This window comes from Pseudophryne corroboree, chromosome 6, assembly GCF_028390025.1.
Source record: "Pseudophryne corroboree isolate aPseCor3 chromosome 6, aPseCor3.hap2, whole genome shotgun sequence".
Classification (NCBI taxonomy): domain Eukaryota; kingdom Metazoa; phylum Chordata; class Amphibia; order Anura; family Myobatrachidae; genus Pseudophryne; species Pseudophryne corroboree.
Window position 1 is genome coordinate 339,743,375 of NC_086449.1, and position 21,888 is coordinate 339,765,262.

The 21,888-nt window shown below is 40.4% G+C and overlaps 1 protein-coding gene and 2 long non-coding RNA genes across 3 annotated transcripts in view; 2 read left to right on the top strand and 1 right to left on the bottom strand.

Annotated features, from left to right (window-relative positions):
• REC114 (REC114 meiotic recombination protein) overlaps positions 1-21,888 on the bottom strand; it is a 693,231-nt gene that overhangs the window by 207,182 nt on the left and 464,161 nt on the right. The gene's annotated exons all lie outside the window — the stretch shown is intronic.
• LOC134935255 (uncharacterized) lies at positions 7,431-9,373 on the top strand. Its single transcript, XR_010180017.1, has 3 exons — positions 7,431-7,690; positions 8,166-8,187; positions 9,206-9,373. It is a non-coding gene; the product is annotated as an uncharacterized LOC134935255 (long non-coding RNA).
• LOC134935254 (uncharacterized) lies at positions 9,381-11,143 on the top strand. The gene is made up of 2 exons (XR_010180016.1): positions 9,381-9,829; positions 10,966-11,143. It is a non-coding gene; the product is annotated as an uncharacterized LOC134935254 (long non-coding RNA).

The window sequence follows — 21,888 nt, forward strand, 5'->3', positions numbered from 1 at the left end:
TTTTTAATATAAATTGAATATAAATGTCATCATTTGATATCAGTTTTTTCATTAGTCATAGGGCGATCACAAAAGTCTCTTACAAGACCTGTGTTTTGTCAGATAAGACTCATAGGTTTGAAAAAAAGCCATAGTATGTCACGCAGCACAGCTATTCGAAAAAAATGGATGAAAAAAAGGTACTACACAGTGTTAAATCCTGGTAGTTATTGCGGCATTGATAAATATTATAAGGCTAATATAGGGCAGTTTAAAAGATCGGAAATTAAAAAATGGCTTCAAGATCAAGATGCCTATGTGTTGCATAAGCCGGCGCGAAAAACCTATAAAAGGAACATGATTTGCGTATCGGATATAGGGGGTCATTCCGAGATGTTCACTCGCAAGCTGCTTTTAGCAGCTTTGCACACGCTAAGCTGCCGCCTACTGGGAGTGAATCTTAGCTTATCAAAATTGCGAACGAAAGATTCACAATATTGCGAAAAGACATCTCTGTGCAGTTTCTGAGTAACTCGAGACTTACTCGGCATCTGCGATCAGTTCAGTGCTTGTCGTTCCTGGTTTGACGTCACAAACACACCCAGCGTTCGCCCAGACACTCCTCCGTTTCTCCAGCAACTCCCGCGTTTTTCCCAGAAACGGTAGCGTTTTTTCACACACACCCATAAAACGGCCAGTTTCCGCCCAGAAACACCCACTTCCTGTCAATCACATTACGATCACCAGAACGAAGAAAAAAACGTGAGTAAAATTCCTAACTGCATAGCAAATTTACTTGGCGCAGTCGCAGTGCGGACATTGCGCATGCGCACTAAGCGGAAAATCGCTGCGATGCGAAGAAATTTACTGAGCGAACAACTCGGAATGACCCCCATAAATCAGCAATGGCAATGCGATCTGGTCTCGCTCATAGACCTAGCGAAGTACAATGATGGTTTTAAATACATATTAACCATTATCGATATTTTCAGTAAGAGAGCATGGGCCGTCAGTCTAACAACCAAGAATGCTACAACAGTCGCTAATGCTTTTGAAAAAATATTCCAGCAGAACTGCGTGCCAAAGAAATTGCAAACTGACCACGGTAAAGAGTTTCTAAACAAGATCCTAAAAAAAGTATTAGAAAGATACGGTATACAGCATTTTGTGACCAATAATGATGTGAAAGCAGCTGTTATAGAACGCTTCAATAGGACTTTAAAAACACGTATGTGGCGCTATTTCACAGCTCAGAATACATACAGATATATAGATGTTTTACAAAATTTCATATACAGTTATATAATAACACGTACCATAGAACGATTAAGTGTACGCCGTGCGAAGTGACGCAATCTAACTCTGAGAATTTTCAAGATGACATACGGTTAATACTTTAGAACTAAGAAAACTCCGACACGATTAGCCGTTGGTGATCATGTACGTATTTCCAAATATAAGGATATATTTCAGAAAGGATATGAACAGAATTTTTCTGAGGAGATATTTGTAATACGTGGCGTGAATACTAAAGGTCTTAATCCGCTTTACACGTTGACGGACCTCTACGGCGAAGATATTACAGGTAGTTTTTACCCCGAAGAACTTCAATGCATACCCAAAAACTATAATAGAATTTACAAAGTGGAAAAGATTTTAAAAAATAAGATGGTTAAAGGTCGAAAATACGCGTTAGTCAAGTGGCGCAGATACCCCGCAAAATTTAACAATTGGGTAGCGGCAGCGGAGTTAAAAAAAATATAAAGCGCATTACCCTCTAAAAAAAGACGAGCTATGGATGACAAATCGTTTTACATAACATTGCCCAGCAATGCTTCGGCCTATACTTTCCCGCAGAATAAGGGCCCTCATTCCGAGTTGATCGCTAAGAGTCTTCGCAACGCAAATGTACGAAATGTAAGTATCTGCGCATGCGCAAATGCGTGATTACGCATGCGCGAGTACATACGTACGACAACTGGGCAAAATTACTCAGAAAAAAAAAAGCCGTAACTGGCAAACGAAAACGAGGAGTGGCGTGGGCGTGGCGGAGGCGAGACTTCGCAATGCTCCGACATGGGCGTGAAAGTGGGCGTACAGTGTGGGAGTATGCAACTCGCAATGGGCGTGTTTTTCGCAAATAAACATTGTCGCTGTTAAAACTAACATAGGAAACCGTAGCAACATTCACGCAGCAGCCGAGTAGGTCTGCAGTTACTCTACATTTGCGAAGTACTGGTACAAGTGTGTATGCAGTAATTAGCAGTTAATTGGATATCACATTCATCTGATGTCCAATTACTTGTTAATTAATGAGCAGATGAAAGTTACCAACCAGCAATTGTCTGAACACACATTACATGTTTATTCTACTCACATATAAATCTCACACACTGCCAAATAAGGGTGTGATTTTTGTTGAATTTGTTGTGTAAGCATTTGTAAAACTTGTTTTAATGTGTGTAAGACTCCCAAATACAAACAAGTGAAAATATTTGTGAAAGTGTTTGAAATCGGCAAAATTTTTTACAAATAAACCAACACCCACATAATGCAGCATACACTTTAATTTAGTCTTAAAAGTCACAATAATATTTGATTATAATATCTGACAATGTTTGAAATGATGTCCTGTTGACCATAGATATTTATAAAAAGCGTCGTGTCTGTTTACTTAATATGGACATTAAAGTGTGGTGCAAAGCATACCTTTTTTTTGTTTTTATTTTCAATTTTTAAGGAGAATTAGCAGATTGGTCTACAAGTGTCTATATGCTGACCTAATCTTTCTTGAACTGCATTACCTTGAAGAAACTGCTCAAATTTTTTAAATATATTTTTTATTACTATAATAATATTTCACAACATTTAAACATGGCTCCACGTGAGTCGCACAGGCAGAGATGGACCAAGCAGCAAGCAGATGGCACTGACAATCATTAGATAGCAGAACTCAGTACTCTGCAAAATTCTGCTTCTGACAAAAGTATATTTTTAAAGCATAAATAAAACATGACACACCCTGCCACACACAAATTTTAAACCAAATGAGAAAGAATTAGGATCCACCACACAAACACAACAATACATAGCACACTAGTAAGAGGAAGATGGCTCTGGTGTTTATACACATAAACTCACAGGCTACAATACATCCAAACAGAAAGAATACATTTCACTAAGAGGGAGTTATCCATTCTGGTCACACAAGCCAACTCCAAAAATACATAGAGGCAACATCAAAAACATGGGTGCTGCCCATCTGGAGAGACATAATTTTCTTCTTTTTCTCCCCGCCTGAGGCTGTTCTTCTTTGGAAGGTCTGCGGAGCGACCTTCGTTGGGCCTGCCCAGTGGGCTGTTCTTCCTGGGCAGGGGCAGGGGAGGGAGCCGATGTGGGTGGCTCTCTGCCACTGTGGGCAAGGGAGACAGCGATGGCCTGGAGCCCTTGCAAGATGTTATTTGCAAGGGTTTGGAATGAGGAGGCAAGTTGTTCTTGGCCCTGCCTGATCTCTGCCAGACCTTGGCAGAGTTGAGCAACACCTTGCTCAACACAGGTTCGGTGCTCAGTGAGCCGGACAGCTATCTGGCTTACCTCCCGGATGACCCCGTCTTGAAACCGATTTAGGCTCTCACCATACCTAGCGATTTCAAGCAGGATCTCCGGGATAGCAGAGGGTTGGGTGGGGGGGCCAGTAGGAACCTGCAGAGGTGGGATTTGTTGGCCCACACTGCCAGACTCACTAGGTCCCTCCACCTCAGCCTCAACCACATAACCGTCCTGTGACTCAAACGGATCACCCCCCTGTGCTGTGTTTTGTGGCAAGCAAATAGAAGAATGTGTGGGAAAAAAGTAGGATACAAAATTAGTTTATTATTATAAATACTGTCAAAATTACAGACAACTAAATGTGTAAACTTACCTTCCAAGTCATGTCCCGTCAGGATCTCAGGCAGGTCCGTGTCCATATGAGACACCCCTTGGCCCTCCTCATAACTGACACAGGGCATCGCCATCTCCTCCAAGTCAGTATACTCCACAGCGACAGGTGCTCCTCCACCTGTAGCCCTTGAGGCATTCCACTCCGCAGCCCTCTTTGCCTTCAGGCGGGATTTGAAGTCGGCCCACCTACATATGTATTGTGAAAGAGGGACAAAGTAGAGTCTTATTATTTGTCTAAGCTAATATATAGGACACGTGTTCTGCTTGTGTTTGCTAGACATAACATCACATGTAACTACATTTTTTAGTCAACTTAGCACAGAAAAAGGACTGTCAATATGCACTTACCGTCGTCTCACTTCCTGTGATGTTCTGACGACAAAGCCAACTTCATTCACAGATTTTGTGATGTCTCTCCAGATTCGTTCTTTTGAAGCAGCCCCCATGTTTTTTGACCCTCTATGGATTTTGGACATGGCCTGCGTGACCAAGACACGCAACTCCCTCTTAGTGAATGCAGGCTGTCTTTTCTTCCGTCTGGAGGTAGCCTGTGAGGTTTCTTCTTGTTGGTCATCACCATCTTCCTCCTCACTAGCAGCTTCTGTCTGTTGTGTTTGTGTGGCTAAAGCCAATTCTCCCTCAGTTTGGTCACTTTGTGTGTGTGGCAGGGTATCCCCAGTCAATTGTTGTGGTTCAGAAGCAGACATTTGCAGAGTACTAGGTCCTGCCTCTTCAACATCCGCAGAGGCGGATTCCAACATGCGCCTTTGGCAATCTAGGCGTCTTTTCCGCAATGCCATCTCCTGCTCTGCAATGCGGTCCATCTCTGCTGCGATTTGCTCACGAGAAGCCATGTTTGTGATGACGTGTGTACGCCGAGGTGTGTGCTTATATACCTACGTGCGTAGCGTTAATTCACACAGGTGTACACTGTTAATCTGATTAATGATTGCACTGCTTATTTAAGGGCCTACTTTGCACGCTGTGAGTGTAGGTAGTTTGGAGTTTCACTTGAGTTTGTTGGCTTGTGCGTGAAGGTGCTATAGGAATTTTCAGAGTGAGTAATTGTCAAGCATACATTTGTCCTTTCGTTTGCGTTTAGAATATAGTCAGTGTAGCATTTTGTCTGCGATTTTTCGTTTGTGAGTATTCTGGAATTCGTCTTGTTGTTCATTTTTTGATTTCAAAGTGTTTATTTTATGTTGATTGTTTGTTATTCTTTTTTACACATATATATTTAGCTAGTCCATTTTTGCAAATAAACCTGTGCTTCATTGCTTTTACTGTCATTTTTGTTCTCTTGTAGGAGATTTTTTTTGGGAGACGTAACCCTAGTTGATTTTGTTTCTTTGGTGTGCTATATAACACAAAGAGTTCCTTTCTTTATTTTGGATCAGGTAAGTTCCCTGGGCCTGTGTTGGTGCCTGTTTTGTTTATTGGTCTGTATGTTGTTTTTGACTGTCATATTTGCTCTCTTGTAGGAGTTTTTTTTTGGGTGACGTAACCCTAGTTGATTTTGTTTCTTTGGTGTGCTGTATAACACAAAGAGTTCCTTTCTTTATTTTGGATCAGGTAAGTTCCCTGGGCCTGTGTTGGTGCCTGTTTTGTTTATTGGTCTGTATGTTGTTTTTGACTGTCATATTTGCTCTCTTGTAGGAGTTTTTTTTTGGGTGACGTAACCCTAGTTGATTTTGTTTATTTGGTGTGCTGTATAACACAAAGAGTTCCTTTCTTTATTTTGGATCAGGTAAGTTCCCTGGGCCTGTGTTGGTGCCTGTTTTGTTTATTGGTCTGTATGTTGTTTTTGACTGTCATATTTGCTCTCTTGTAGGAGTTTTTTTTTGGGTGACGTAACCCTAGTTGATTTTGTTTATTTGGTGTGCTGTATAACACAAAGAGTTCCTTTCTTTATTTTGGATCAGGTAAGTTCCCTGGGCCTGTGTTGGTGCCTGTTTTGTTTATTGGTCTGTATGTTGTTTTTGACTGTCATATTTGCTCTCTTGTAGGAGTTTTTTTTTGGGTGACGTAACCCTAGTTGATTTTGTTTATTTGGTGTGCTATATAACACAAAGAGTTCCTTTCTTTATTTTGGATCAGGTAAGTTCCCTGGGCCTGTGTTGGTGCCTGTTTGTGTTTGTTCAAAGTGTTTTGATTATGTTTGTTTTCCATCTTGATAATAAATGTTATGTTTTGTACCGGGATTGATCAGCAAAGTAGTGTTGTTCTTGGCTGGGCTAGCTACTAAAGGGCTAACTTTTTATTTTTTTAATTTAAATTTTTTTAACCAATTATTCTTAATTTTGTAGTAGTTGTTTGTGATGTGTTTGATGTTCTGTTTTTTTAAATAATAGTATTTTTAACAATTACAATTTAACATATGTAGCTTTCATTATAAAAATATTTTTTTTTTTTTTTTTTATAATATTCTTTTTGGTCCTGAATTGAACCCAGAAAAAATGTCTTACGCTCCTGCAGTAAGTTGACACACCCTTTTTGTAATAATTTTTTGTTTGCATATTTTTTGGACTTTGTTTTTGTCTTATTCAATTTTTTTTTTTATAAGTGTGTGATGTCTATATTTATCGCAGCAGAAGCCCTACCTCCCCAACCCACGCCAGCACTCCCACCCCAACCGCCAGCCCCACAACCACAACCGGCTCCTCATCAACCAAGGCAACGGAGGCGTGCTAGGCCACCAATTTTCCGACCCCGTGTCCTACTTTTTGGGATGCCAGATGATGTGGTTGTACGTAGATACAGGCTGCCACCACATCTAATCCTAGACACTCTCTCCATAATAGAGAGTGATCTGGAGTCTGAAATTCGGTATCCTACAGCAATACCACCATTGACACAATTCCTTGCTGTGTTACATTTTTTGGCAACAGGGTCTTACCAGCATGTGGTTGGAGACCTGGTTGGCATGTCGCAGGGCCAGTTCAGTAAGGTCCTGCGGCGTGTCTGCCAGGCTTTCCTCAAGCGTGTGAAGCAATTTATTGCTATGCCTTTGGATGTTGGTGCCCTAGATGTGGTGAAGCGGCAATTTGCGGAAGGTGGTAGTCGCTTCCCACATGTTATTGGGGTTGTGGATGGCACACATGTAGCTATTCAGCCACCAAAACATAATGAAGAAATTTATAGAAACAGGAAACTGTTTCATTCTCTGAATGTAATGGTTGTTTGTGGGCCATCCCTCCAGATCCTTTCCCTGAACGCAAAGTTTACTGGAAGTTCCCATGATGCGTATGTCATTAGACAATCAGGGATATGGCACAGATTAAGATCAAGTCAACGAGCAGACATGTGGTTATTGGGTGAGTTGTTGCACATATTTTGTTCAAAATTTTGTATATTTTTCCAAATTGACTATTTCTAATTTTTTTTTTCCTCAAACAGGAGACCGTGGATATCCTTGCACCCCCTGGCTCATGACTCCTTACCGTAATCCCAGGCCAGGACCACAGACGGCATTTAACTCCGCGCTTACTGCCACTAGGCAGCTGGTGGAGCGCACAATTGGGGTCCTTAAAGGGCGGTTTCGTGTGCTCCACCGCACTGGTGGCGACATCATGTATTCGCCGGAGATGGCAAGTAAAATAGTGGTCCTGTGCGCTATACTCCACAATATCGCGGTAAGGAGTAGCGTAGAGCTTCCTCAGACAGAGGAATTGCCTGATGAGGAGCCAGGGGTTGTCCGACACTTCGGTGGGGGGAGTGTTACAAGGAGGGGGAGCCAAGTCAGGGCAAGCATTGTTGCTGAATTTTTCAGGTATAGTGTTTTTTTTTACTCTATTGTTACCAAAATAAAAGCACAGTATGCATCATTTTGTATTTAAATGTAGAAATTGTGTTTGCTATTGTAAGGTCATTGTGTAATGCATGGGTCTTCAACCTGTGGCCCTCCAGCTGCTGTGGAACTACACATCCCAGCATGCCCTGCCTCAGTTTTAGCATACATTAATAGCAAAACTGTGGCAGGGCATGCTGGGATGTGTAGTTTCACAGCAGCTGGAGGGCCACAGGTTGAAGACCCATGGTGTAATGCTTTTTGTGTGTTTGAATCTGTTTTTTTTTTTATCTTCAAAAAACAATAACACGTTAAGCTGACAATTTAATTTTGTGTCAAACAATACTGTGATGTTGCTAAATAGTGTCCTTATTTTTTTACTATTCTAACATCATGATTATTTAAACAAAAACACAAACAAATGAAACTGAATGTTGCCCACTTTGTGAATGTCCAGCTGAAAGACCACACAAACTGAGGTGAGTACTCAGATATGTTTATAAATTGATCTAAAACTGTGTGTGTGTCTGTGTCTGTGTTTTTTTGTTTTAAATTTTATGGTTGTGTTTTGCTTAAAATTTGCTTATGCGAATGCATAGTTCCGCTCGTGCGAAATAACACTCTGCTCTTCACAGCATTGCAAAGATCAATAAAGTTATTATAAATGACATATGACAGCATAGATTGTGGACCAATCACATGCTAACAGACATTATAAATATATGCCCAAATAAGGAAAACGCCATTGCCATGATGCGTGCGGCACCTTTCACCAGGCGGGAGCTCCGCGTCCTGGTTGCGGTGATGGACCGCCGCGTAGGCCGCGTTGGGCGATTCATCCCCAATCGTGTTAAGCGCGAGGCCTACGCGGAGGTCCGTCGCCTGCTGCGGTCTCGCGTCCGCAGCAGGCGGACCATCATCCAGTTAGAGCGGAGATGGAGTGATCTCCGAAGGAGGACTCCAGAGCTGTTGGCGGAGATCCGCCAGCAAATCCGCACTATGCATGCACGCAGTAAGTAACATTACATAAGATTATTAGCATAAATAGTGCAAATTTTCACTAAGTGGTAGGCTAATTGCAACACTGAGTGAACATTTTGAAAAAATAGGACAGTGTGTGTGGTTAGGGCAAACATTACTGACTGTAGCAAAGTGTCCCTAAACAAGTGCATGTTTTACATAATTAGTAACCAGGCAGGAAACTGTACCAAAAAACTTGATCAGTGCTGTCTATATAATAAGGTAGCTTGAATAGTGATCTGGTGATGTTGGCTAGACAAATCAATATGTCTCAATGGAATAGATACAGGAATGACCGACAAAATTTTTAAATTTCATAATTTTGTTTGCAGTGGGCAACATGAAGAGGTTTGAATAATTATTTTTTAAAAATTCTTACAAAAACTTTCTTTTACATGGAACCGAACAGTGAAAATTACAATTGATTAGTATGTAATTTAACATGCAAATTGAAATATATTTTACCAATCATTCTAGGACGACCACAACGGCAAGCACCACATGATGCACCAGCTCAGCACCCTTCCCCTTCTCACTCCCCCTCCACTTCCCAGTCCCCCTCCCCTTCTCACTCCCCCTCCCCTTCTCACTCCCCCTCCCCTTCTCACTCCCCCTCAGCTTCCCAATCCCCCTCAGCTTCCCAATCCCCCTCAGCTTCACAATCCACCTCAGCTTCCCAGTCACCCTCAGCTTCCCAGGCCCCCTCAGCTTCCCAGGCCCCCTCAGCTTCCCAGGCCCACTCCACTTTCCACTCCCCTTCTCAGCCAACCTCTCCTTCTCTTTCTGTGACCCCTTCTCCTCCTTCCCATACCCCTTCTCCTTCTACTTCCAACTCACCTTCTCAGCCCCCCTCACCCTCTATTGGCCTAACATTTTCACCGCCCCCCTCGCCCTCTCAATCAGACCCACCCTCTGAAATTACATCCCCAATCCAACCTCCTTCCCCCATCCAGCCTCCTTCCCCCATCCAGCCTCCTTCCCCAATCCCTCCTCCTTCCCCCATCCAGCCGCCTTCCCCCATCCAGCCGCCATCCCCACCCAGTGAATGGGCAGAGGAAGCCCCTGAAGACAGTTCAGGGAGTCTTCATGTTGCCGAGGAAAGTAAGTGTTTTAACATTTTGTTAAAAATGATTACCTACTTACACTTACAATGACAAAACATGCAGTGTTGTACTGTTGGAATTCTTGTACCAAGGAAAATTAATTGTGTTTTTCTTCATGGTGTACATGTTGCATTTACATTTATTTGAGTGTCATTATATGTCCAGTGTTTATGTGTGCCATGTTTTGTGTGTCCACTCTAGGTCGACACTCATTAGGTCAACAGGGTTGGCAGGACAACAGGGTTTATATGTGTTAGGTTTTCTGGGAAACAGTTAGACCTGAGTGGAGTTTAGTATGTTGTTGTTCTTTTACACTTGTGCCTGTGTATTCTTAATATTTACACTTACAAATCACATGCTTCACTTTGTTAGGCAGCCTAACGACCCAATGATTTGTGGTGTGAAAGTTACACTCACAAAATGATTATTGGATAAAGTCAAACCTGTTTGACCTTATTTAGTAAGGGCAGCTTTCATGGAGTGTGGGCATGCTAGGATATGTTGTCCTTCTGAAGATGTTGATATGCAGTGTGATGATGCAGGACCAACACCCTAAAAAAAAAAAAACAATAAAAAAAAAACCAAATGGGAATGAATGCCAACATGGTGTAACATTGACGAAGATGGTAGTTCTCTTTAACATGGGATGTCGGCCATAGCAACCAATAAGATTATACTTTAAAAATTGGGAACCACTTCTACAATATAATATTCATATTTTTGCTTGTTTGCTATGGGCAACGTTCCATCTTAAATATAACTCACATAGTAGTAAATGTAACCCATGGTCTGGAACACTTTAAAATCTTAAAAAAAGGCTGAGCAGGCTTGTGTGTTGTTCTGCTAATGATTGTACCATAAAACAGGCAGGATGTAGTAACTTTGCCATTAAAGCAGGCCTGTCCAAACTGCGGCCCTACAACTGTTGAGAAACTACACATCCCAGCATGCCCTGACACAGCTTTGGCATTCCCTGACCACAAAACTGTGTCAAGGCATGCTGGTATATGTAGTTTCACAACAGCTGGAGTCCAGCAGTTTGGACATGCCTGCATTTAAGTGTGCTTTGCGCCTTGCTTGGATAATAAGTAATGTAATTAAGTTATTAATGTTTGTGTTGCATCTTAATTTCAGATGTTGCAGTTGGAGATCCTACAAGTTTTGGAGGCATTCTTTACACCATGCGCCAACACCTGCAAGGATTAATGCATTGTGTTGAAAATTTGCAAAAATTTGCATGATTTTGTTTATTTTAAGAAAAAAAAAATGATTTATTTTAAAAAATAAAATAAAAAAAGTTGATTAAAGTTAACCGGGTGTTGTGTTTATTAATGCAAAAAAGGATCAGCTGATTGGCAGGCAGAAATTGTTTGCAAAAAACATTACACACATCTTACGTTAGATTATTAACAAAAAAAACAGGAGATTATTGTGTTAAGAAACATGTAAACACCTTCATTCACAAACAACACCTTTAAAAACAAACAAAGGGAAAAAAAAAAAAATTATACACTTTTACATGTTGATGGGCAATTATGGCAACAAAGTGTTAATCTGGTTTGTTTTGCAGACTTAATTGTTTAGGAACATTATCAATCATTACACTAATTGGATTCGTTATTGAAAAGGGCTTGTTGACTTTAAAAGGAATGGTGTAATTTCACTTAATAGCTTTAAAAAAACATTTTTGAGCGTTTTTCCTTAAAAGTGTGCACTTTTACGGTAAAATGTGTAAATCTACTAAAATTTAGTATTTTTACGATTAAGTATGTGTTATTGCGATGGATTCGCAATGCTGCGATGGTTTCGCATTACTGCGATGTCATTTGGCGTACGCCCACTTTGTGTAATACTGCGTACGAATGTGCAAAAATACGTTGGGGGCGGAGGTTCGCATATTTACTACATTAACGCAACTTTGCGAATATGTTGTGCGACCGAAAAACTTAGCGATCAACACGGAATGAGGGCCAAGATATCTAACTATACAACAAAGCTTGCAAAGTCAATACAATTAAGCGGTGATTGGGAAGTTGCTCTTACAGAGATACAATATCCGCACACATGGAATACTTTGGATATACAGGATTGTAGGTTACAAATAACACAGGACGTTATGCTAACCAAATCAGTTGTGGAATTCACAACCGCGTGCGTTAAACCCGGGTTTTATAAAACAATTGACGCGCTGCTGGATGTAATCAACGCAGAAATTGGACGTCATAAACTGGATGGCGGATTAAGACTAGTGTACGATCCGCTTGAACGTGTTGTAACATGCGACAGTAACAGTTGTATCATCTTTCAGCGGGTGATAAACTGACGACTATACTTGGTTTACAACCTATAACTAAGATTTCTAAGCCATGCGCAGACATCAAAGGAGGCCAATATACGCTGTACGTGTATACTGACATTATCAAACACCAGAGGGTTGGTGATAGCTACGTACCGCTACTACGCACAGTTGAAATTAAGGGATATAACAATGAGTTGATCACAATACGATATGAGAAGCCCGATTACGTGCCGTTGTGCAAAGCGCAATTTGACACGGTAACCATAGAGAATGATCAGAACAAGAATATTTCATTTAAGTTTGGGAAAGCGATCGTGAAATTACACTTTAGACGGCGCAAAACCGATTTTTATTAAATTGACAGAATGGTTGTCATTAAAAACTATGGTGATCCGGCATTGTACGCGCAATATTATAAAGCGCAAGCCGGTAATGGTTTACCGGGATTTCACGGCAGTGCGTATATGTACGGTTGTGGTTTAGGTGGTATTTTTCGTAGCCTGTTCAGAAAAGCCGTACCTCTCTTCCGAAGAGGCCTAGAATTGGCTAAACCACACGTGAAAAGCGCTGCACGTAATATCGCAAAAGACGTCATCGGACAAGCCACAGCGGCCGCTATGAATAGATTACACGTGACAAACCAAGCAAAACAAGATGGTTCTGGTTTAATATATACAAGAAAAGGTATGGCTAAAAGAAAACGGAAGCGGTCGACAGCACTTCCGCCATGGTGTATGCCCCTTTTAAACAAAAACCGGAGACGTCGAAACTTAAATAAGAAAAGAAAATCGACGCGAGGGGTTGGTGATATTTTTTAACCATGTCTTTCATACACAATGAGTCCGTTGAATGCGCAAAATCAGATCTGGATCTTTTTGACGTACCGCCAACGCAAACTAGCGTGGAGAAGAGTCTATACGTCGAGGTTCAACCTTTAGCAGCGTTATCCGAGACAGCACCGCTGGAATTTTATGTAGCGGCTAGTGGTGAACATTACTACGATCTGAACAACACTCTGCTGTACGTGACGTGTAAGATCGTACGAACCGACAACAACAATCCGATACCCCAAGGGGCACGGGTAGCCCTTATTAATTATCCCATAGCGACTTTGTTCAGTCAGGTGGATGTTTCTTTGGGTGACAGACTCATATCTCAATCCAACAATCTTTACGCCTATCGAGCATACATTGAGACCATATTGAATTACAGCTCTGATGCTTTATCCACAAAGCACACAACAGGCTTATTTTACAAAGATGTGGCTGGAGAACATAACACCAGGGCTCTGGATGGGGCAAATACAGGCTTTATAAAGCGCGCGAGAGCAACAGCGCTGAGTCGCACAGTTGAATTACTGGGTCCTCTGCACTGCGACCTTTTTCATCAACATAAACTAATCTTAAATGGTTTTGATTTGAAGATAAAACTAACCAGAAACAAAGACACATTCTGCTTAATGTCAGCGGAGGCAGATGCCTTTAAAATACAGATCGTCGCAGCTTCGTTGTTTGTGAAAAGAGTTCAGGTCTCGCCGGCCGTCCAGATCGGACATGCGCAGGCTTTGCTGAATGGCAACGCAAAATATGCAATTGATCGTGTAGGGATGAAAATCTACAGTGTTCCTACAGGCAGTAGAGTGTTTAATTTAGAAAATTTGTTTTTAGGACAAGTGCCAAAAACAGTCATAGCTGCGTTTGTAGACAACAAAGCATTTTCAGGAACTTATGATCGGAACTCATTACGTTTTGAACATAAAAACGTAAATTTTGCATCTCTCTACCTGGACAGATCCCCGCACCCGGCCAAGCCGTTTCAACCAGACTTTGAACACAGTAATGCTGTGCGTGAGTACATGTCGCTCATACAGATTACAAATAAGCAGAAATCAGATTCTGGTATACTGATTGACCGTGAAGAGTACCTCGATGGTTACACGCTTTTCGCTTTCGATCTGTCACCTGAACAGGAGTGTGTGGTACACTCATTGTTTGAGTCATTATACGGATAAATATATACAGAACTGTGTAACTTGTTGTAATAACCGATGTGTTTGATGCATTTTATGTACAATGCTGTATAACTATATTGATTTTAAAATAAATAACACTGTTCTAAACTGTATGTTGTGTGATTGCAGTCTTCTTTTAAATTCACTGATTAGAATCAAAGGACAAAACAGAGTTATTGTAAATCATAAACATATTTTTATTGGATCATAAAAAGTTTATTTACAGATACAGTGCTGTGGCATTATTATTACACAGCATTTCTTTACATTTATTATTAAAATTATAATTTCCCATATTTAACCAAACACAGGATCTATAAATGGAGACAAGACAGAAACAAATTACCCGAATGGAGCAAATTACATGTTTGGTGCAGATATTTCAGCATACCAAAATGCATTTCCAACATACGGGGAACAGTCTCAGAGCAGCTGTAAGTACGGTAGTTAAACATATTGTCCGGAAAATGTTTTTATCTTTTTTTTTTTAAAAGATAGTAATTATACTTAAAAGTGCCAGCGCTGTTCTTTTGTGTTTTTCCTTGTGTACTTTAAGGCTATGAACCATGCCTTTTGGACATAGCAGCAGACACTTTTACAGCAACAATAGCGCCAGATTACTTCTATATTTTTCTTAAAGTAATTATATTTGTTTGTGGTCAATAGATAATCCGACAAGTCCAAACAGATGTGGGACCATACAGAATCTCTTATCGGATGTCTTAAATTTGACGCCATCGCAAATCTACACGACAGAACAGTCGCAGCAGTGTTTTATACATGGTGCGTTAATCAAACTATGCTATATAATCACTGGTCTAAAGCAATTTTTTTTTTCCAGAGCGCATGATATAAATAATACTGTTTAATAGCTAATTTATATAATTATTATTGTTACAGATGCCAATGTACCAAGTTGTTATGAACAAGCTATTATGACGGAGACTCAGGCTGCAGTCCAATCAATCACCGGCTGTACTACAACAACACAGACTATCGACAATGACGTGGCCAATTTTCTTTGCTCGACACCAATGAACTTACACTACCGCCTAAAAGATGCTGAGCCATTGGTTATGAATTATGCATATTGTAATTCCAAGGCAAACAAACAAAAGAGAGGTATGCCACGCACAACACAGTGGGGTCGTGATCTAAATACTAAGTAGAATGGCAAAAGTCTGAAAAGAAAACTCAACTATTCAGATGACATTCAAGCTAAGCGGCAACGCCTGTCAGTGATACATGAAGACAACAGTGCTGAAATGCACAGTACACATAGCCTTAGTGACAATGCAAACCAGGACATTATCACAATTCCAGACACGCAGGAAAATAAACAGGCTGCCGGTACTAGTGTTAATATTACAGTACCTGCAAAGAAATCTTGGAGACTCTCAAGAAAAAAAAAATAACAACAAGGTTATGCCGATGACACAAACTGATATTATAATAATACCTGACACACAGGCTAGCCATATAACTATAACGGATACACAGCAAGAAACCCTTTATACACACAGTATACAAAATAATTCAGAACCACTGAACAACCAGAGTTATGCGGGGTCTGCAGAACCTGGTTCTGCAGTAACAGAAGACGCAGTTCTAGAGACAGCCGTTGTTGCAGCAATTGACATTGTTATGCCGGTTACTGCAACATCTGATGTAGTGAACAGACAACAAAACACAGACAAAGTAGCAGAAATACAATACTATGCTTTGATGGGTAGACTATGGAAAGATGTCACGTTCATGGAGCAGATAACAAAATCCATGTCTGCACTCATGAAGATGCTTAGTGGTAAAAGGCCATCACAGGTTTTTGAAAAATGTATTACTCCGTATATTGATGCCACAGCAAAAATTAGAAAACACTCAGACAAAACATGGTCATTTGTAAAGGAAAATATACATCACTTTGCTGAAGAACCGAAATGACTAGAATTGGTAGGCAGGGGTATGAAACGTGTATTTCCAATCTGTAAACAAGCAAATCAAATAAAAAATGCTGTAATGTGGAAATTGTCATGTAAAGATTCATACAGGCTATCAAAAGTAAAACGATCAATAGCTATGTTATTTAAATTCAGAAAACGTGATTTTCTGAGACAGCAGTTAAGCAACATGGCTAGTGGCAGAAATTATGGCTTAGTGCATGGCTCCGTGATAGGTATAGAGCATGAGCCAACACAGACAGATCATATCACGCTAAACCAACTGCCAACAATGCCAGATATTATCGCACCAGCAGCTTCACCAGTACAACAAGGCAATATTGATCACAATGACTCACATATACATGGTGGAGAAAAGTTTCGCTTCTAATTGAAGCTTCCTCATAGAGTAAAGCTCTATGAGGAAGCTTCAATTAGAAGCGAAACGCGTCAGAGAAGGAGCCCTGTGTGACCTAACGGACAATTGACAGTAGGTCCTATTGATGTACAATACTGTCTGAGACCGATAAGCGGGAGACGGGAGGACGCTATATGCGGCGGCTTGAAGACGGGAGCGGAATCATCTAATCAGCGCCTGCAGTGCGCAAAGCTCCGGGAGCCGGATACGACCTCCATCCCCTAATGCGAAGTAAGGTGTGTGTGTGTGATAACCTGACACAGCAGAAGACGGAGTACACCATCCACGGACAGTGGTAACCGGGATTTTCATATAGGTGCTTGCTGTGCACCAAACCCCAGGTGACATTTATTCTCTCCGTGCTGTTTGGAGATTTTCTCCATGTACAAAAGGACCATTTATAACTGATATAGTGGTTCGATTTACCTACTTGGTACACACCTAAACTCATTTCTACGAGCACAATTAATGGGACTGTTCCATGTTGAAAATACCAACTAAAGGACACTGTCAACGTATGAATACTGATTAGTCATATATGGTCACAATTAATTATATGATCCACCTCTTATGCTCAGTAGTAAAGTTTAGTATTTATCTTTTTATGTGTATGCGCATACTTAACTATTCATTTTTATGTTTATAATTTATTTTATGGATATTAAATCTATTTCAATCATTAATTAAGTGTCTTCAAGTCATGTTACCTTTAATTCAATAGCGCAAGAGGTTAACTAGAATCTGTTTTTTTTTTAACCTATTGATAGCTTTGAACGTCAACACCCGAATTTCAGAGCGATAGAATTCCATCATAGTAACATAGTAACATAGTATCTGAGGTTGAAAAAAGACAATTGTCCATCGAGTTCAACCTATTTGTGGTCTCCTATGCATGATGATTTGACTAAAATTTCTGACTGATGCTGCTGTCAGCCATTGCATTTTATCCCTATTTATAGTAACTATAATGCATGACTATGCACCATACCCCTGGATATCCTTATCCATTAGGAATTTATCTAACCCATTCTTAAAGGTGTAGACAGATTCCGCCATTACAACTCCCTCGGGAAGGGAATTCCAAACACGTATTGTCCTTACCGTGAAAAAGCCTTTACGCTGTATTGTGCGGAATCTCCTCTCCTCTAACCTGAGCGAGTGTCCACGAGTCCTCTGTGTTGATCTAACCAAAACAGGTCCCGCGCAAGCTCTGTGTATTGTCCCCTTATATATTTGTAGATGTTGACCATATCCCCTCTGAGTCTCCGCTTTTCCAATGTAAACATGCCTAGTCTTTCAAGCCTTTCCTTGTATTCCATCGTCTCCATGCCCTTAATTAGTTTGGTCGCCCTCCTCTGTACCTTTTCTAGCTCCAGGATATTCTTTTTGTAGTACGGTGCCCAGAATTGTACACAGTATTCAAGGTGTGGCCTCACTAGTGATTTATATAACGGGAGTATAATACTCTCGTCCCTAGCATCAATACCCCGTTTTATGCATGCTATTATCTTATTAGCCTTCTTTGCTGCAGTCCTACTTTGGGTACTACTGCTTAGCTTGCTATCTATGAGGACACCTAAGTCCTTTTCCAGTACAGAATCCCCTAATTTTACCCCATTTAGTAGGTAGGTGTAATTTTTGTTCTTGTTACCACAGTGCATTACCTTACACTTGTCTGTGTTGAAGCGCATTCTCCATTTGGCTGCCCATGCTTCTAATTTAACTAAGTCGTTCTGAAGAGACTCGGCATCCTCCTCTGTATTTATAGCCTTACACAATTTGGTATCATCTGCAAAAATTGACACCATGCTCTCTAGACCTTCTGTTAGGTCGTTAATGAAAATATTGAACAATAGCGGTCCTAATACTGAGCCTTGTGGCACACCACTTAGCACTTCAGTCCAAGTTGAAAAAGATTAATTAACCACAACGCGCTGCTCCCTATTATCTAACCAGTTTTTGACCCAAGTGCATATTGTGCTTCCTAGCCCTGATTCTTGTAGCTTGTAGATAAGTCTCATGTGTGGTACAGTATCGAACGCTTTGGCAAAGTCTAAAAAGATTACATCCACGTCTTTACCCTGATCTAGGTTTGCGCTTACTGTTTCATAAAAGCCAAGTAAGTTGGTTTGACAGGATCTGTCCTTCATAAACCCATGTTGATTCCTTTTAATGACCTTATTGACTTCAAGGAACTTCTGAATACTATCTCTTAGAATACCTTCCAATACTTTCACCACTATAGATGTAAGACTAACTGGTCTATAATTACCTGGTTCAGCTTTACTTCCCTTTTTGAATATAGGTACTACTTCCGCTATACGCCAGTCTTTGGGAACCATACCTGATATAACTGAATCCTTAAAGATCAAAGATAGAGGTTTTGCCAATTCAGAGTAAAGCTCCATTAGAACCCTTGGGTGAATACCATCGGGCCCTGGTGATTTATTAATCTTTAAATGTTTTAATCGGTCACAGACTACTTCCTCGCTTAAATAAGTACCTATCAGTGGGATATTCTCATTATTGAGATTGTGTGTCAGTCCCTGAATTGGGTCCTCTCTAGTGAATACTGTTGAAAAAAATCATTATCGTTTTGTCAATTTGAATAGGGTTACATCCTTTGTTCAGGGTATTCGGTCTGTACATGATGCTATTCAGGCTATGCTTGATAGCTTCCTGGTTGGCGTAGATCCTAATGACCGTGTCCAGTTAAGGTTGGAGGGCGGTGGTTTACATAATGCAATTTATTCACATAGGAAGCCGCACGAGGCACTAGATGCCATTAGTTTCCTGAATCAAATAACGAACACGCTTCAAAGTAATGCTGAATTCTTAATATCAGATGGATTAAGATTTGTGATCAGTGTTTTTAAGAACAGAATAGGAGGTGCGTTAACAGGGCGGGTCTGAGACGTAATCCACACTGTCTTATTTTTTAAAACGACTGCAATTGTTGTATGATTTCAAGAACACTGGTAACAATCTGTGTCTGGCCGCTAGTGTTTGCAAACTTCTGGACAAAGATAACACCAATGATTCTGTGATACATAAAAGAGCTCAAGAGCTTCATGATGCTTTGAATCTTCCATATGACAAAGCAATTGGATTTAGCGATGTGACGCTTTTTGAAAAACACTTATTAGTGACAATTAAAATAATGTATTACAGCACATTAAATCTTTTGTAGGAGCCCATTTCTTTTGCACATTTTGTCACACAGCATACCATCACAAAAATAACCACGACTGCCTATTCTTTTGTAAGTCATGCCTCAGACAGGATTGTGTTGATTCTGGTATGTCTGCACTAAGGTGCTCGGTGTGTAGGGTATTTTGCCAGTCAACTGAATGTTTAGAGACACACAAGTCTCTAGCATTGTCTCACAAGATATCTTGTCTTGAATGACTGTATTGTGATCAGTGTGCGAAGTACACCACACCATCCCATAACTGTCTGGGTATGAAATGTCCTATATGCAAGGTATATGTTGATGGTTTTGTGGATCATTTGTGTTATATGCAATGCATCAAACCTGAGAAACCTACAAAGAAATACATATTTTATGATTTTGAGTGCATCCAAGAAACAGGGGTTCACATACCAAATTACTGTTATGCTCTAACACTAATGGATACGGAATCCTGGGAGTTTAAGGTCCTTGCATGCATCGATGATTTTGCAAAAACATTCATGAGACCGAAATTTGCAGATTACACATTCATAGCCCATAATGCAGGTCGTTATGATGCGTACTTTGTAATGCGGCAGTTAATTAAGGAGAAAATTAAGATCGATTTGCTGGCGCAAGGTGGTAAACTGTTGTGCATAACTGCAACTGATTTAAAGATAAAATGTATAGACTCTTTACATTTTTTGCCCGTGCGTCTCAGTCGATTACCAAAGCGATGGGTTTTGATGGTGTCAAAGGTAATTTTGCACATTTCTATAACACATCCGCCAACCAAAATTACATAGGGACGATGCCATCAATAGAATATTTTGGTGTGCAGTATATGATGCCTGATGAGAAAACAGATTTTACAGATTGGTATAAAAAAAGCAAACACAAACCCTTTAACTTTCAGGTTGAACTTGCCCGCCACTGTAAGGCGGATGACAAAATTTTACAAAAAGCATGCATCACTTTCAGAAATGATGTTATAGCTATGACAGAACAAGAAATTGTAATCACTAAGAAGAAGGGTGACGTCATTGTTAAGAATCATGTTGACCCCTTTCAACTTACAACTTTAGCGTCTGTTTGCATGGCCATGTACTGATGCAAGTTTTTAACGGAAAATTCTCTGTCACTTGTACCGGGCGATAACTACCACAAAACTCAGAAGCGTTACTCAACACCCGCCATACATTGGTTGATGTACATAGAACACAAATAAGTCATAAAAATAAGGCATGCTTTACAAGGCGGTGAAAAGAAAGTTGGAAACTATCACCTGGATGGTTATGCAGTGATTAATGGCGTACCCACTGCATTTGAATTCCAAGGTTGTTTTTATCATGGTTGTGGTGCATGTTACAATGCCAGTGATGAAAACAAACTGACTAAAATGACCTACGGTCAACTGCAACACAAGACACAGGTGAGAATGAACTTTCTTAAACAATGTGGTTTTCATGTCCGTGTTATTTGGGAATGTGAATGGAAAAAAATGTTAGAGTCTGATGCAAGTCTACAAGATTTTCTGAGTGGTAAAGACTTACCAGAGTCCTTGGATCCTCGTGCAGCATTTTACGGCAGTCGTACAAACGCCATAAAGCTGTATCACAAAACACAAAAAGACGAGCAGATACACTACTATGATTTTACCAGTTGTACCCATTTGTCAACAAACCCAAAACTTATCCAATACTGCATCTGAAAATCATATATCGTGAATTTGAGGATATTACAGCGTATTTCGGTATTGCCAAAGTAAAAGTGTACCCACCCAGCGGTCTTTTCTTTCCGGTTCTACCTGTTAAAATGCGTGGTAAACTAATGTTTCCTTTATGTCGCACATGCGCCGAGTCTGGGCAGACAGAGGCTTGTGGCCATAATAAGGAAAGCAGAGCAATAACAGGTACGTGGCTTACTCCTGAGTTAAAACTGGCTGTAGACAAGGGGTACAAAGTGTGTAAAATCTATGAGGTGTGGCATTTTGATGAACTATCTGACGATTTGTTTTCAGATTACATTAAAATGCATCTCAGGGATAAACAAGAGGCTTCTGGTTACCCTAAATGGTGTACAGACTTTGAGAAATACGAAGAGTATATAGATGCCTATCAAAAAAATGAAGGTGTGTCTTTAAGACCCGAAAACATAGAAATCAATCCTGCAAAAAGACAAATTTCAAAATTGTTTTTAAACTCCTTGTGGGGAAAGTTT